The following is a 16,102-nucleotide window of genomic DNA, read 5'->3' as shown; positions in this document are numbered from 1 at the left end:
AGATAGTAAGCACTGTGCAATGACAATATTGAATCTTGAAACCAGTTTATATATAGTGCACTATTTCTCCCAGAGCCTATGGTCCTGATTCATCTTGGACGTAAATCCTGTTGCATTGCATATCTTGTTTGAAATTGCTTTGTGCATGCTCAAAAATGGACTTTATGCCAGTGACTGCAATTGCATGGCCTACAAGTCCAAACGCAAATTACATTTCTGACTGTCTACGATTTAAAGGACGGAATGGCGAAGAAAAGGGGCAGATGCATGTAGGTAATGTACAGTAAGGGCATGTCGACGTTGAGTGCACGCACAATCCTCTGATTCAAGCTCTGGGTATCTCTTAGGTACATTTTTTAGTTGTAACACTTGCACCAGATACAGGACAGGTGTAAGTGCTGACTGATAGTAATGACTACATGTATGCATGCTAGAACATGTGTTTGCAAGTAAGGGAAACTGTAAAAATGCATTTAATTCACAGTACACTTTAAGAACATCTGGATTATTGTATTTCATGTTAAAAAAAAATTTTTTTTTAAAATGTCACTAACAGTAATAAGAGTTGTTAATGTTTATTTATTTATTTTTGGCATGGGTTCTAATGGGTCTTGATATTGCATGTGTATATCCTGCAGTGTGTTCTGTCTGCTTACGTCAAGTATTGTATACCAATATTCAAATGGAAGCTTTTCTTGAGATCCGCTTGGTGCTAACAATTGCACCACCATGCTGTACATTATCCAATGCAGCTCCCATCTCCACTGTAAAATACATTGTCACCCTATGATATAAATGATAAAATTCACAAATAACCTCTGATGCTGCGAAAAATCTGGCAGCGAGTAGCATAAATACTCCAGCGGAGTCACCATTTTGCTATCTTCTGGAAGGGCCAGCAAACTGAGAGGATGCAGGCAGAGAGATAGGCTGCTATGCTGGAAAAGATTCTGGACTGCCTATAATATACACTGTAATGCACTACCCTGTACTAGACACAAGCAAGTCTGTGTTTTAAGATGGAGACTCTAGAACTTACTAAATGCCAAGGGAGTCTTGTTCAAGTGACATGTAAGCCTATGTTCCGAGAGAAAGATCCGGAACTCAGTGAATGTTGTGAGAAGCAGGATCAAGAGGTGTACCAAACCATAATGTTAATCCCATGGTTATGACTAAAGCAGATTTTTAGATACACTGTGGAGATTTGCCCAGCCACCGAGGTGCCCGTGAAGAGGGCAAAGTGGGAAGAGACTGAAAACTACTCACCAGTACTGCATTTCAGCAGTGAGTACTCCTCTTCTTTACTTGCAGGTCCCGGGAGCAGTGGGCAAGTGAGCCAATCAGGGCTCACTTTCCCCTGCTGGCACCCAGAAATGTGAGCCAATCTTGGTTTACCTCTGGACAATGAATTGTTGGCACCACAGCCAATCAGGGCTCGTGGCGATCCCGTGTGACGCTGCAGTGCTCTCAGAACTAAGCTCTAAAAGCCGCCGGGTGCCGCCATTTTGGTGTCAATCCAACGGTGGAGCAGTGACAAGAGGATGTTATGGGAAGTCCAGAAGAACTGGCGATGGTGGCGGAGGTGGCAGGGAGCCCTTGTAAGTGCAAGGAGCTACCCTGCTATGAGAAGAGGACAGCAAGTCAAGAAAGGAAGACGCCGGAAGAAGCGCTTGCCGGAAATAAGACGGAAAACGCTGAGATCAAGTGAAAGAAGAGATCAACGGCGGGGATCCCTTCTAATGGCTAAAAGCACGCCCTCCAAGAAGACAACGAACAAGCCAGTGCCGAAGAGGAGAAGCGGCACCGCCGGATGGTGGGTCTGGAAGACCTGAAGATGCCGAAAAGGTAAGTACATTAGTCCTGTAGGTCGGGCACAAGGCCTGTGGGCACAGTCTGGGCACTTGGCCTGTTGGCTAGGTAGGGGGGCACAAGGCCCGAGCCCAGTTAGGGAATTTGAGCACAGAGCCCATTAGGTAGGATATTAGGGCACCAGGTCCTTATAGTTAGGGAAGGGGCAACAGGCCCCAGTAGCTAGTTGGAGCACAAGGCCCCTAGGAAAGTTTGTGGGCTCCTGGTCCATTAGCTAGATTGGGCGCAAGGCCCATTAGTTAGGCTAGGCACAAGGCCCATAAGGTAGCTGGGTAAGAGGCCCTTAGTCAGTGGCAAGACACAAAGCCCAGGATGTAGAGCAGAGCACAAGTTTTCTGGGCACTAGGCCCCTAGAGTTGCTGGGGCACTAGGTCCCTATAGTTGGGTATCCACCCGTTTAGGAGTGCACTATGCCATTGACAGTGTGAGAGGGAGCTAGGACGTGATAGAGCAGAAGGGTATTAAGCTCTAGTGGTTATAGGGACATTAAGTCCTTGTGGATAGTAGGGCGGTAGGTCCTTACAGTTGCATAGCAGGACTCTAGACTCTGGGTAGTGTAAGAGGGTGTTAGACCCTGTGTAGTTAAATGTTTAGGTTGCTGAGAATGGCATATAAGGCCCCTTGATCCGGTCCAGAAGGGCACATAAAGTCCTTAGCTCCAAGACAAGGTGGTCTTAATAGCCGAGATGGTGGGCGTGGATGCCTGCTGAGTGGCTGTGTCTTGGCAGATACTGGTGGCACAGGACCGGCGAGCAGCAGTAGGATCGGTCCACTCCCAGAGGAGAAGAAGTGATCATTGGTGAGCTGGTCACTGGCAGGTACCATGCCAAATTGCTCATTGTTTTGTATGACACCTATCACCTATTAATGTTCTTCACCTGTAGGTACCCAAGGTCAGGCTCCAGCAAAGGCGGATGCGCAAGGGTGATCAGCCATGAAATGTGGTTCCTGGATTGCCTCAAAGGAGAGCATGGTGCATTTCATAGTGTTCCTTTGGGATCGGGTGAGTACCTGGGGTGTCGGGAAGGGGTTGTGGTTTGTGTGACTTTATCTCTACTAGCACCCGTTACATACACTATGCAGAGTGTTACATTGCAGGTATTAAAGACTGAGGTAAAACTGCCTTCAAAACTATACAAGTTTATATTTGCTATCACTATTTGTTATTCAGATAACCATCTGAAAGTACAGAGTTATTACAGAGAAACATATTGTCCTTTTTTCTTCTACAGTTGTCATATTCACATTGTTAGCCAGAGTTAGCATTGCTGCTAGACAGAGTGTGTGTTATTCATTGCTAAACTAATAAATGTTATTAATCAGGAGTTATTACTAACATTTATTAGTCTGCTATTGAATTAATGTTATATGCCACACATCATTTGTATTTTGCTCATTTTGCACTAAATTGTGTTCATAATTTAACTTTATTCACTTTACCTACCTCTATTAATAAACATGCCACATTAGCTTGTCCCCCTTTTAGATTTCTGCTTTTATTCTATGTCAGGCGATACAGACAGGATTCTCCCAGGTAATCTCCAGCAGTGGTAGTCACTTTAATGGTGCCGCTTTAAAACTACTGATATAGAGGTCGCAATTGAAAATGACGTAAAAACACGCTGCCGTCCTTAATGCTGATAGTGATTTTTTTCACACTATCAGGAACTTGTTTGGTCATTATTAAGGTCAGTCAGCATTTATTAGCAGTCGTCCAAGTCAGTTTCATTTTTTTGCCTTCATCCTACTGCCTGTCGTTCACACCACAACCGTAAATTCGTACCCCACCCAACTCCAGGTGGGTGCAGTCATCATTCCTTACCTGCTGATATCTTAGTAAAACTGTTCCTGATGGAGGCACTGTAACACCATGGGTGACTGAGACATGAATAAATATATCACACATCTAGGGCTAGATTTACTATCAGGCGTGTTTGTAAAACCGCCGACTTTCGGCAGGTTTAGCGGCAGTTTAGCCATCGCCGGATTTACTAACGCTAAACCCGCCGTCCAAACGACCAGAAATGATGTTTCCAAACCCGCCTCTGTATGAAGCGCCATGACGGTTTCAACAATGTTCAACATACAAACAGCCGAATTTACTATAAGGGGGTTTATAAAGCCGCCGGAAAACCGCCATGGAAAAGACCAAAATGAAAGCGCTGCTTGTGAGCGGCGAGATTGTTCAAACAGTGTGCTGTTAGAGGTATTTGGTCAATCAGAACAGAAGGGAAAGGGCCATTTCATGTACAAAGTTTGTTCCTCTGGGATTGTATATGTTAAAGGGCCAGTGTCTTGTAATTGCAGTGTTGTTTTGATTTCTTTTTCTCTTGTGTTTTCCCACCATGCAATTTATTTACTGATTTCCACATTTGTTGTTTTATATTTTAATATTGCAGCAAATCCCTTAACAGAGTGTAAAAGCAAATCTAAATTTACTAAATAAAGAATGGGTTTCTGGCTTATGACTCCTCTGCTGCATCCTCACACATCTGCACAGCACAAATTCAATGAGGCGCATACCCACTAGTAGAGGTGTGTTATAGCGTACCTTTGTACTATAGCAAACCAGGTTCAGGTTACTAGAATAATCTGGTGGGGTGGCTATGTATGCACCTGAAAAGGGGTCTGATATTATCCTGGCTGGCTGTTTGATACATAATCTAGCATTACATCAACTTACCCCACCGACTATTGCAGTAGACAGTGAACAAGTAGGGGTCCGTGTCACATCTGGTGATGTGCAGAGCACGCAGGGGTGGAGGCACAATACAGACCGTCTCATTACAAGCAGCTTTAATTTACATGTAAGTGCACACTATGAGAAACATGTATTGATCTAAAATGTGTTGGATGTGAGTTGTATTTTATTTTTTAGCCCAAATGTTAACTTTTAAACAGAGGATAGTGTGTATTCATCATGTAGTAAATGTGAACATCCCTAGAAAGTTACAGGCACATGTCAATGTGTAAGTGAAATGAGTGCATTTTTCCCCAAACCAATATACTCTTGTTTAATTTGATGAAAACAAAGACTGAGAGCATTGAAATTAAACAGCATTTATTACAGTTTAACACAATAAAGGTTATTTGCCAATACATACATATGCAAGAAAAAACATTTGAACAAATGAAAAAAAAACCCACTAGGGCCGCCTTTTTGCAGGCACATCACCACCTCGGAAGCCACTCTCTCCTCTCCCTCGGCCACCCCTGGTGCGAGCACCTCTCCTTGGAGGAGTACTCTGGGCTGATCTGCTCGGCGTACTAGCGGTACTGGTGGTGGCTGAAGAAAATGGTGCCGGCAAGCGGGCAATAAGTTCCTGCTCTAGTTGCCCTGCCAGCCGGGTCACGTTCGCATTCCCCTCGCGAACGGACGAATGGGCCATCTGCATAATGGGCCATCTGCACATTGGTTTGTTCCCAGGCATTAGCCAGACGGTTGATTGCAGCAGGTATCTGGCTATTTGTGCGGTGTATCCGCCTCAAATGGCCCGCAATTTGGGACATGTGGCGAGTTTGGCTTTGCATAAATATTGTTTGCTGCTGCTGGAAAGCGCCAATAGACAGCGCCATTTCTCTGGCTGGGTCCATACTTGGAGGTGCAGGTTGCTGGTGTTCTGGTTGTTCAGCAGGGCCAGGTGAAACATCCTGAAGGCCAGACACAGAGGCATCCACTGTTTCCAGTGTGATGATGGTTTGATCATCTGGCTCAGGGACATTTGCAGGGACTCCGGGTGAGGTGCCTGGTATGAAGACGGCCCTGTGTATGAAAAATAACGGTAAGTATATAGTATATAATATGTGTGTATATTGCATTCTGAACACTGGCTAGGAAAGAATAATCTTTAGCAGCTACAGATTGTTTCACAATGTTTGCATTCCCTGATTGCTTGTCCTATGCTACCTGCTTCAGGATGCACTTATTATCCTTTTAATACCCATTATCATTTGGACTATGTATGGTTGAGGGGGCTAAATAAGCAAAGTGTTTTTAACCTACAAATATGAAAATTTAGTCATCCAAATGCTGCTAGACCGTGATTTGGGGTAGACTAATACTATTTTAGTACTCCCTCTGTGTAGTACATGCTGGGGTATTGTGACTAAACTGCGTGCTTTAAAAAGTGGAGATGTTGCCTATAGCAACCAATCAGATTTTAGCTGTAATTTTGTGGGATGCAATAAATAAAGTAAAGGTATATTCAGAATGGTTGCTATAGGCAACATGTCAGTTTAGTAAATGTAGCCCTAAGTTCACATTGCAAACCAAAAAAAACAAACAAAACATTAACAGCAACCTTTGCACCGAAAATCAATTAACCCCATTATTTCTCTCCTAAACAGAAATCACGCACCTGCTTGCTCGTCTGTGCCCTAATCTCTCACTGAAGGTGGAGGTGTAGTTCTCGGACTTGGACTGTACTGCGGTCCTGGCGAATCTGGATGTATTTAAAAAAAAGCATACAATGTATTTGCAGCAATAAACAATTTGAAAATATACAGTTTATTTCAAAAATGTGTTTGCAAATAAAAAAACAGTTTTTTTAAAAAAACAAAAAAAAACCTTTACAACTACTAGAGTAAAAAATATACTTGAAAAAGAAAAAAGTCACTTTTAAAAAGCAAAAAGCATTTCAAAAAAGAATAAAACATTTTTCAAAAGAAAAGAACATTTTAAATACTGTTAGAGTAAAATATGCAAATAACTCACCGACTACTTGGCCAAAAGAGGGTGAATCCGTGTCTTGGACGTTTATCCCCTCGACAATCTCTGCCGGCATTATCTGGCGCAGCTCCTCCTCGTACGTTGTGTACTCAATACGAAGAGGGGGGCCACCACCCCTGCGCTTGGTTGCCCTCTTTTCCTGGGCCATCTTCTCTTTCAGCCTCCTTTTAATATCTGAAAACCGCTTGCGGCAGTGCGCCACTGTCCTCTTTAGTGGGCCCACCGCGTTCACGGCATCACAGACACGCCCCCACAATTGGTGATGCCACCTCAGAGGAGTCTGGGCTGCCAGGTTGCCTAGGATTACCTCATAACAGGGAACGATATTGTGCACCAGCACACAATTCTCATCATGTGAGAAACGCACATTCCTCCCTGTCTTTGTCTTCCTGCCCTGACCTGTCTCCTCAACCTCTCCCTCTCCCTCCTCTGACCCCTCAACCTCCATCTCCCTCTCCTCAGCCTGTTCTCCTCTCCTATCTCTGGACATTTTCACACAGAGAAACACAAAACACAGAAAGACTTACAAACACAAAGGACAAACTAGACTAACTACAGACACACTCTCAACACAGTCACACACAAGTAACACAAACAAAGGACAAGTCAAATACAAAAAATACAAGACAGAAAATAAATGAGAAAATAAATGTACAAAACAGAAAAATACCACAGGACTACTCACACTTCAATCAGATATCGCTCCACCAATCCACCAAACTCCAACTCTCACCAACTCTCACAAAGCACTATCCTCCAAACTCCTCTCACAAAATTTCTCGAAACCCTATCAGAGAAAAAAGTGTCAGGCCAGTGGTTTAGGGCTTGTGATGTCAAATCTCCTGACTTTGAAAATAGCCAATAGTAACAGGCCAGGAGACAGGTGTAATTTTCAAAAAAACCGCCTTTACACGAAAGTGCCGTCATTTCAAGCAAAAGCGCCATGTTCTATTCAAAGCCGCCGGCGGCTTTGAGCATTACATCCCGCCGTTACATCGCCGGCGGCTTCAAATTGAAGATGAAATGCGCCCATTAGTATATCTGGCTGTTTGCAATGCAAACCCGCCGGAAAACCGCTTCAAGCCGCCATGCATCACGCCTGATAGTAAATCTAGCCCCTAGAGCAGGCCTGTCCAGGGGTTTTATACAATGCACACCCAAACTCTGAATTATATTAGAAAATGCACATCCTTGTCCATTATAAAAGACTCAGTCCCACCACCCCTTGTCGTTTGTACAATATACCATCCAAACGTGTTTATATGCTATGATGAGCACAAGTTCCTTACAGCTGACAACACAGAGACCATTCTGCACAAGTATTACTTACCCCTTTAGGTATACTCTGGTTCACAGTCATCAAGTGCAGGCAACTTATACACAATGCAGTTGAAAAACCACACCAGTTTAAGATTTTGTTAAAAACTGACCAGTCAATGTGAGTACTGCTTACTTTTAATCAATGAAAGCCAACAGCCAATCAGACCTTGTAAACTAAGAGTTATGGTTCTATTAGCCTATTGTGTTCCACTTCTGCCTAAGGTAGACTGTGTAGAGGGCATTATTGTTGCCTTTTCATTTGCTTCATATTTATCTTGCTATGTATTTACCTCTGCAAGTTTGTCAATGGAAAATGTCAAATACTGTATTCCAGGAGCTCGAATAGTTATTTTTTTTAACAGTAATCCTTATTTTGCCAGTGATGATCAAAAATGCACAATTCAAGATCATTCATTTCAAGGAAGATGGGATTCTGGGTAAATAATTCCATTTAATTAAAGGAAATGTTTGCTTATACTGCATTGAGAAAATCCGTCAAGTTTGTTTGCCATCCCTTAGTTACTCTGTGTTGCTCCTGTTAATTAAACAAACGAGTCTCATCATTATTCTTTGGAGATGCTGTTAATCTGTGAGGATAACGCAAGCTGTCTGTGTGCCAATGTTGAATTTATTGCTTTGGGATGCCTGGAAGCAGAGCTGTACTTGGACATTAAGACTTGAGGATACTATGTTTATGATGATGATAAGCATGCAGAGATTACAATGTTTGTTCTGCAATTGGTATGGACTCATATGACTTGAGTTGTACCAAGGAATTATGTGTATTGGTAGGTTTGTTAAATTGATCTGCGTGCATCTGGATAGGCTTGTGCATAACTGTTTCTGCTGTAATCTATGGCTAAGTTGTCAGTTCATCCCTTTAAGAAGTGACACATATGATAAAACACATAATATGTGGCTGATTAAAATCATGTAAGATGTAAACAAAGTAATAAAATATTATGGTACAGTGCTCTCACAGCTAAAATGCTTCTCCTCATATATATCACAGTTTAAAAAATAGGGGAAAGAGGGCGCAAGAAAAAAGTTCCATGGATATGTATGGGAATGGAGTATATGAATGGGAACAGATATGTGTAACAAATAAATGGGACATAAAGAGGAGGAACATAAACAGGGCCTGTTTACGGGTTCTGGCCGCCCTAGGCTAAAATACACATAGCACAACCCCCTCAACTCATTAAATCATTGTTACCTTCTTTCTTGCTTGTTCTTGCAGCTTGGTTGTCGTTTAGCTGTCTTCTGGAAAGTTGGAGGTTCTGTTTTGAAAATGTGCAAACAATACATCCCCTCAATGATTAGGCAGCATCCTCATGAACGACACACAATACAGAGATCATGCCCCCACCAGTCATTTCTTCACCCCCAGCAGCCAATTCATGACTCCCCCTGGTAATTTCATCACCCACTTACCAAGTTATTTGATCACCCCATCTCCCTCTGTCACACTCTGCCACTCAGAATACTGTCCCCCTTGCAGCACACGTTGCCCCCTTATGCAGCACACTCTGATCCCCTTTAAGCACACTCTGATCCCCTTGCAGCACACACTGTTCCCCTTGCAACACATTCTATCCCTCAGCACTTTGCCCCTCTTGCAGCACACTGTCCCCCTTGCAGCATTCACTGTCCCCCTTGAAGCACATTCTTCTCCCTTTGCAGCACACACTGTCCCTCTTGCAGCACACACACACACACACACTACTGTCCCTCGTGCAGCACACTCTGTTCCCCTTGCAGTACACACTGTCCCCCTTGCAGCACTTTCAGCCCCTCAGCACTCTGTTCCCCTTGCTGTACACATGGTCCTCCTTGCATCACACTCTGCTCCCCTTGCAGCACACAGTTTCCCCCTGGCAACACTCACTGTCCCCTTTGCAGAACACTCTGCTCCCTTTGCAGCACACACTGTCCCTCTTGCAGCACATACATACTGACACCCCTTGCAGCAAACTCTGTTCTCCTTGCAGTACACACTGTCCCCCTTGCATCACTTTCTGCCCCTCAGCACTCTGTTGCCCTTTGCAGTACACACGGTCCGTCTTGCAGTACACTCTGCTCCCCTTGCTGCACACTGTCCTCCTCTTGCAGCACACACACTGTCCCCCTTGCAGCGCACACTCTGTGACCCTTAGCACACTCTGTCCCACTAGCAACACTCACTGTCTTCTTTGAAGCACACTCTGCTCCTCTTGCAGTACACACTGTCCCCCTTGCAGCCCTTTCTGCCCCTCAGCACTCTGTCCCCCTTGCAGTACACACGGTCCTCCTTGAAGTACACTGTGCTCCCCTTGCAGCACACTGTGCTCCCCTTGCAGCACACACACACTGTCCCCCTTGCAGTGCACACCCTGTGACCTTAGCACACTCTGTCCCCCTTATTACACTATGTCGGGGTACCGAGGCTTTGTGCCCCTACTATCAATCTCTGATAACCTGATTTCCTATGTGGTATTTTGCTGTCGACAGCAGAGTGAAGAAGTGAAACGCAAACAAGGTTTGCAGTTTCAAAATCAGCTCTGAGGGTCTTTTCAGACTGGCCCTTTATTTATAGCTAGGGTCCATCATTAACTGGTTAACAAGTACAAATAAGGAAATCTCTTTGCAACAATAATACATATAAGGCAACATCCTTTGTTCAGCATTACAGGCTTTTCCTCCCGGCCGTTTCCTTCAGTCTGGCATCCTGCTATTGTCTGTTCTATAGGAAATACTTGTTTTTCTTCAAGGCGTAGACCTGCATTTGTAGTATGTAGTATTTTAAGCCATTTCACACATATATTTGTACATCTTAATAACTATTAATTATTTTATACCCTCACAACTATGCCCCTGCATAAACACTATACTTTACTTACCTGGCTTCCGTCAGCAGTCAGTTCCTCTCACTGCAACGCCTTACTGACATTGTGGGGACGTGATCATGACATTATGTCCCACAGCCAGTGAGGAGGGAGGAGAGGGGAGGAGTGGGCAGAAGTGGGGAGGAGGAGGGGGCAGCTATGGCATCATCATCATCATCATCATCAACATTTATTTATATAGCACCAGCAGATTCCGTAGCGCTTTACAATTGGGAACTAACAGTAATAAAACAATACTGGGTAATACATATATATGTAGAGGTAAGAAGGCCCTGCTCGCAAGCTTACAATCTATGGGACAATGGTTTGATACACAAGGGTAAGTACTACATCATATTAAGTATTTGTCCAGCTAGAATGCAAAGGTTACAAAGTATTTAGTGGGCTGTATGCTCAGTTATACAACTATGTTGGTCAGAGGGTTGTTGTCTTATGTTAGCTGTGAAGAGGGTGGTAATAGGGTAACCTAGGGAGATTAAGAGGGTGGTAGAGGAATACTATAAGCTTGACTGAAGAGGTGGGTTTCCAGAGAACGCTTGAAGGTTTGAAGACTAGTGGGAAGGCTTGTGGTGCAAGGGAGTGAATTCCATAAAGTGGGTGCAGCTCGAAAAAAGTCCTGTAACCGAGAATGGGAGGAAGTGATGAGAGTAGAAGAGAGACGCAGATCTTGTGCAGAACGGAGATGTCGAGTTTGGACATATTTTGAGACAAGTGAGGAGATGTATGTTGGTGTAATTTTGTTGTTGGCCTTGTATGTTAGTAGAAGAATTTTAGATTGGATTTGTTGAAAAACAGGCAACCAATGTAGGTATTGACAGAGTGACTTGAGAACGATTTGCAAGGAAAATCAATCTAGCCGCTGTGTGCAAAATAGATTGTAGGGGCTCGAGATGATGAGTACATGAATTAAAGTTTTTGCAGTGTCTTGTGTGAGATATGTACGTATTCTGGAAATGTTTTTTTAGATGCATGCAGCATAATGTAAATATAGAGTTGATGTGGGGAGCAAAGGATAGTTGCGAGCCAAGGATTACACCTAGGCAGCGAGCTTGCAGGGTGGGATTTATGGTCATGTTGTTAACAGAAATTGAAATTTCAGGACATAAGCTTCTATTGTTGGGTGGGAATATTATTAATTCTGTTTTTGAAAGATTGAGTTTGAGTTGGTGAGGGGACATCCAAGATATAATGGCAGAAAGACGGTCAGTAACGCGAGACAGCACAGATAGGGAGAGATCAGGAGAGGATAGATAAATTTGTGTATCATCCGCATATAGATGATACTAAAATCCAAAAGAGCTTATTAGTTTTCCTAGAGAAGTGGTGTAGATAGAGAATAGCAGAGGACTGAGGCTTGTGGTACTCCAACTAATAAAGGAAGCGGAGATAAAGGAAGCAGAGTGGAGGTTGTTCCAGAGAAATTAACACTGAAAGAGCGATTAGTTAGGTAGGGTGAGAACGAGGATAGGACATTGTCTTGAAGACCTAAAGATTGTAGTCTGTGTGAGGAGAGAGTGGCCAACGGTGTTGAATGCAGCAGAGAGATCCAGGAGAAGTAGAAGAGAGTAATCACCTTTATTTTTTGCTGTGATCAGTTCATTGACAACCTTGGTCTGAGCAGTCTCTGTGGAGTGTTGACAGCGAAAGTGTAATTGAAGAGGATCCAATAGTTTGTTTACAGAAAGGAAACATGTGAGTTGAGTGAAGTCAATTCGCTCAAGAAGTTTGGTGGGGCATGGGATCCGAGAGATGGGGCTTTAATTTGAGAGAGAGTTTGGGTCAGAATTTTGTTTTTTTAGAATAGGAGTAATCACTCTGTGCTTGAATAGTGATGGAAAGATACCAGTAGAGAGAGATATAGATTACAGAGTTTAGGTGGAGGTGGAATGAGCACGTGAGACAGGGACCTGCCAATTTGTGAGGGTATGGGATCAAGAGGACAGGGGGTAGAGTAGGAAGATAAGAAGAGAGTAGAAACCTCCTCTTCATTTGTGGAATCAAATGACGTGAGAGTGTCAGAGGATGCTGGGAAGGAATTGAACTGATTGCTAGTCGAGGGAGATGATACCATTTCAAGTCTGACTTTATCAATCTTGTCCTTGAAATAGGAAGCAAGATCCTGGGCACTGATGGTAGTCGGAGGGTTTGGGGCAGGAGGATTGAGAAGAGATTTAAATGTGTTAAAAAGGCGTTTGGGGTTAGAAGCCTGAGCATAGATGAGAGATTGGAAGTATGCTTGCTTAGCAGTGTCCAGAGCACTTCGATAGGACTGGTAGATAGCAGTATATGCAATGAAATCATCAGGTACAAGATTTACGCCAGTGAAGTTCAGCTTTACAAGAAAGTTCATCAGCATCAGCACAAAGGGCAGCTTGATGATAGGTAAACATCATCATCATCATCATCATCATCATTTATTTATACAGCGCCACTGATTCCGCAGCGCTGTACAGAGAACACATTCACATCAGTCCCTGCTCCATTGGAGCTTACAGTCTAAATTCCCTACTATAGACACACACTCACAGACAGATAGACAGAGAGGGAGAGACTAGGGTCAATTTTGATAGCAGCCAATTAACCTACCAGTATGGTTTTTTTTTTGGAGTGTGGGAGGAAACCGGAGCACACGGAGGAAACCCACGCAACCACAGGGAAAACATACAAACTCCACACAGATAAGGTCATGGTCGGGAATTGACTCATGACCCCAGTGCTGTGAGGCAGAAGTGCTAACCACTAGGCCACTGTGCTGCCAACCTTACATGTCTTATAATCATACTTGCCAACTCTTCTGGAATGTTCGGGCGCCTTCCGAATTCCTGGTGGGTCTCGCGGACTCCCGGGAGAGTATGACAGTCTCCACTTCCTGGTGAAGTGGGCAGAATTAAATCCAAAATGCTGGGATTCACAGGCAATCGCGCCATTTGGCCCCACCCCCCGCTGCAAAATGACGCGTTTGCATCATTGCATCACGGAGACAGGGCCAAAATGACGCAATTTTTGGAGCCCCGTCCCCTGCATGCCCACCTGCCCCGTCAGCTCCCGGATCATACTTGCCATAAATTGGCAAGTATGCTTATAATATAACATGCTTTTTGTGCCGATAGAATAACTAAATAACCTATCAGTTGCACAATGCATTGTGATAAAAGGATTAAACGCGAAATGTCTCCAGAATAGTCTGTGAGCATCGCCTTGATTTTCGGGATGGAATCTATGCTAATTTTTCCTTGCGCAGAAAATGAGAGGCGATTCGTTATCATGATAAGAGACAATAAGTGCATTCAAACATTGAAGCAATGTTCTGCGGCACCTCGTGCTGAACTGAATCTCCTCCTATGTCTTGCTCTTTGCCAGTGATTGATTAAAAAATATAGTCAAGATAGATTATTTTCAAAAATATTCGTCATTTTTATTTCCAAATAAATTGATGTTCACTGTAAGAAAATCTCAGCTTACACAGCATACAGAATAAAAGAAGTTGTGTTGTTCTGTTGTATACACATATACAGAATAACAAGGTTCTGAGAATAACAAAAGGTGTGGTACTGTGCAGTCCATATATCATGAGAATCACATAGAGCATAGAGGGAAAATGTACTTTGAACTTGTCTATGCATACAGAAAAATAAAAGATCCAGAGAATTACATTAACACACAAAGCAAGGAAAGTAGAATTGTGCATCTCTTAGATAGGCAATTGGTAAAAACGAAAAGCAAAAATCTCAGTCATATTATACAAACATTATATCTAGCACATTACACATTATATTGCCACCCAATGGGCTGTACAGTAGCCCCAATTGCTGTGCTGTCCATATGGGTAGAAGAGAAGAAAGGAATAGGGCATCTATTTTATGTCTTTGTCACCAATTGATTCCTCACATATGCATCGGATTGACAGCTGGAGCATTAGCCTCAGCAGCTTTTGCACATATGCAAATGAATTGCATGCAATTCATGTCCAAATGCAAATGATACAGCTGTTTACAACTTGAGAGACTAAATGGGGGAGGGAAGGAACGAACCTACGCAGATGCAGCTGATTCAAGTTCTGTATTTGTCGTAAGTACGCTCCTTTTCACTCGTATCTTTTGCACCCACTGCAAGGCAGGTGTAAATACTGACAAATAGTCATAGCCGGATTAAGGGAGGGGGCACGTGCCCCGGGCCCCCCTCTCCCCGAGGGCCCCCCACCGCCCGCATGACCTCACCTGTCAGATGTGGCGGTGGCCCTACTGTTGAATGTGATCCCCCCCTCCCACTCAGTGATAGGCCAAACATTCGGCATATCACTGAGAGCTCTTGTGTCACATGGGACGTGCACCGCATGACAGGTGCCGTCCCATGTGCGAAGTCCTGCAGTGAGCACGGCGCGGATGGATGAAGGTAAGTGTTATTAGTGTGTGTTATGTTATGTTATGTTTGTTTTATGTCATGTCAATGCAGAGTGTGTGTGATCAACATATATGTGTGCGTGTGTTTGTCAGCATTTGAATGCAGCGTGTGTGGGGGCCAGTGAAATAATGCAGTGTGTGTGGGGGCCAGTGACTTAATGCAGTGTGTGTGTGGGGGCCAGTGATTTAATGCAGTGTGTGTGGGGGCCAGTGATTTAATGCAGTGTGTGTGTGTGTGTGTGTGTGTGTGTGTGTGTGTTGGGGGGCCAGTGATTTAATGCAGTGTGTGTGGGGGGGGCAGTGATTTAATGCAGTGTGTGTGGGGGCCAGTGATTTAATGCAGTGTGTGTTGGGGCCAGTGATATAATGCAGTGCGTGAGGGGGCCAGTGACTTAATGCAGTGTGTGTGGGGGCCAGTGACTTAATGCAGTGTGTGTGGGGGCCAGTGACTTAATGCAGTGTGTGTGTAGGGGCCAGTGTTTTAATGCAGTGTGTGTGTGGGGACCAGTGATTTAATGCAGTGTGTGTGTGGGAGCCAGTGAATTAATGCACTGTGTGTGTGGGGGCCAGTGAATTAATGCACTGTGTGTGTGGGGGCCAGTGAATTAATGCACTGAGTGTGTGGGGGGGGGGCAGTGAATGAATGAATGTAGTGTGTGTGTGGGGGCCAGTGAACGAATGTAGTGTGTGTGTGGGGGGGGGGCAGTAAATGACTGTAGTGTGTGAGGGAGGGGGGTTGTCTTAATATAATATAGGTAGGCTATTTAATTTAATTGTGGAGTGCACGTGGGGGCTAATTATTGGGTGCTATTTTATTTGTGGGGTGATAGTGGGGCTATTTAATTTAATAGTGGGTCCTATGAATTTAAGGTGGAGTATTTGGAACTTTAATTTAATGC

At 43.9% G+C, this 16,102-nt stretch overlaps 1 long non-coding RNA gene across 1 annotated transcript in view; it reads left to right on the top strand.

Annotated features, from left to right (window-relative positions):
- Positions 1-6,282, top strand: part of LOC142100076 (uncharacterized) — an 86,737-nt gene extending 80,455 nt beyond the window's left edge. The window contains exon 4 of the long non-coding RNA XR_012678687.1: positions 6,217-6,282. This is a non-coding gene — a long non-coding RNA (uncharacterized LOC142100076). The remainder of the gene's footprint in view (positions 1-6,216) is intronic.
- Positions 6,283-16,102: the final 9,820 nt, after the last annotated feature.

The sequence above is a fragment of the Mixophyes fleayi genome, chromosome 8 (genome assembly GCF_038048845.1).
Source record: "Mixophyes fleayi isolate aMixFle1 chromosome 8, aMixFle1.hap1, whole genome shotgun sequence".
NCBI lineage: Eukaryota > Metazoa > Chordata > Amphibia > Anura > Limnodynastidae > Mixophyes > Mixophyes fleayi.
The sequence above is the reverse complement of the archived record's forward strand: the minus strand, read 5'-3'. Positions and strand labels throughout refer to the sequence as shown.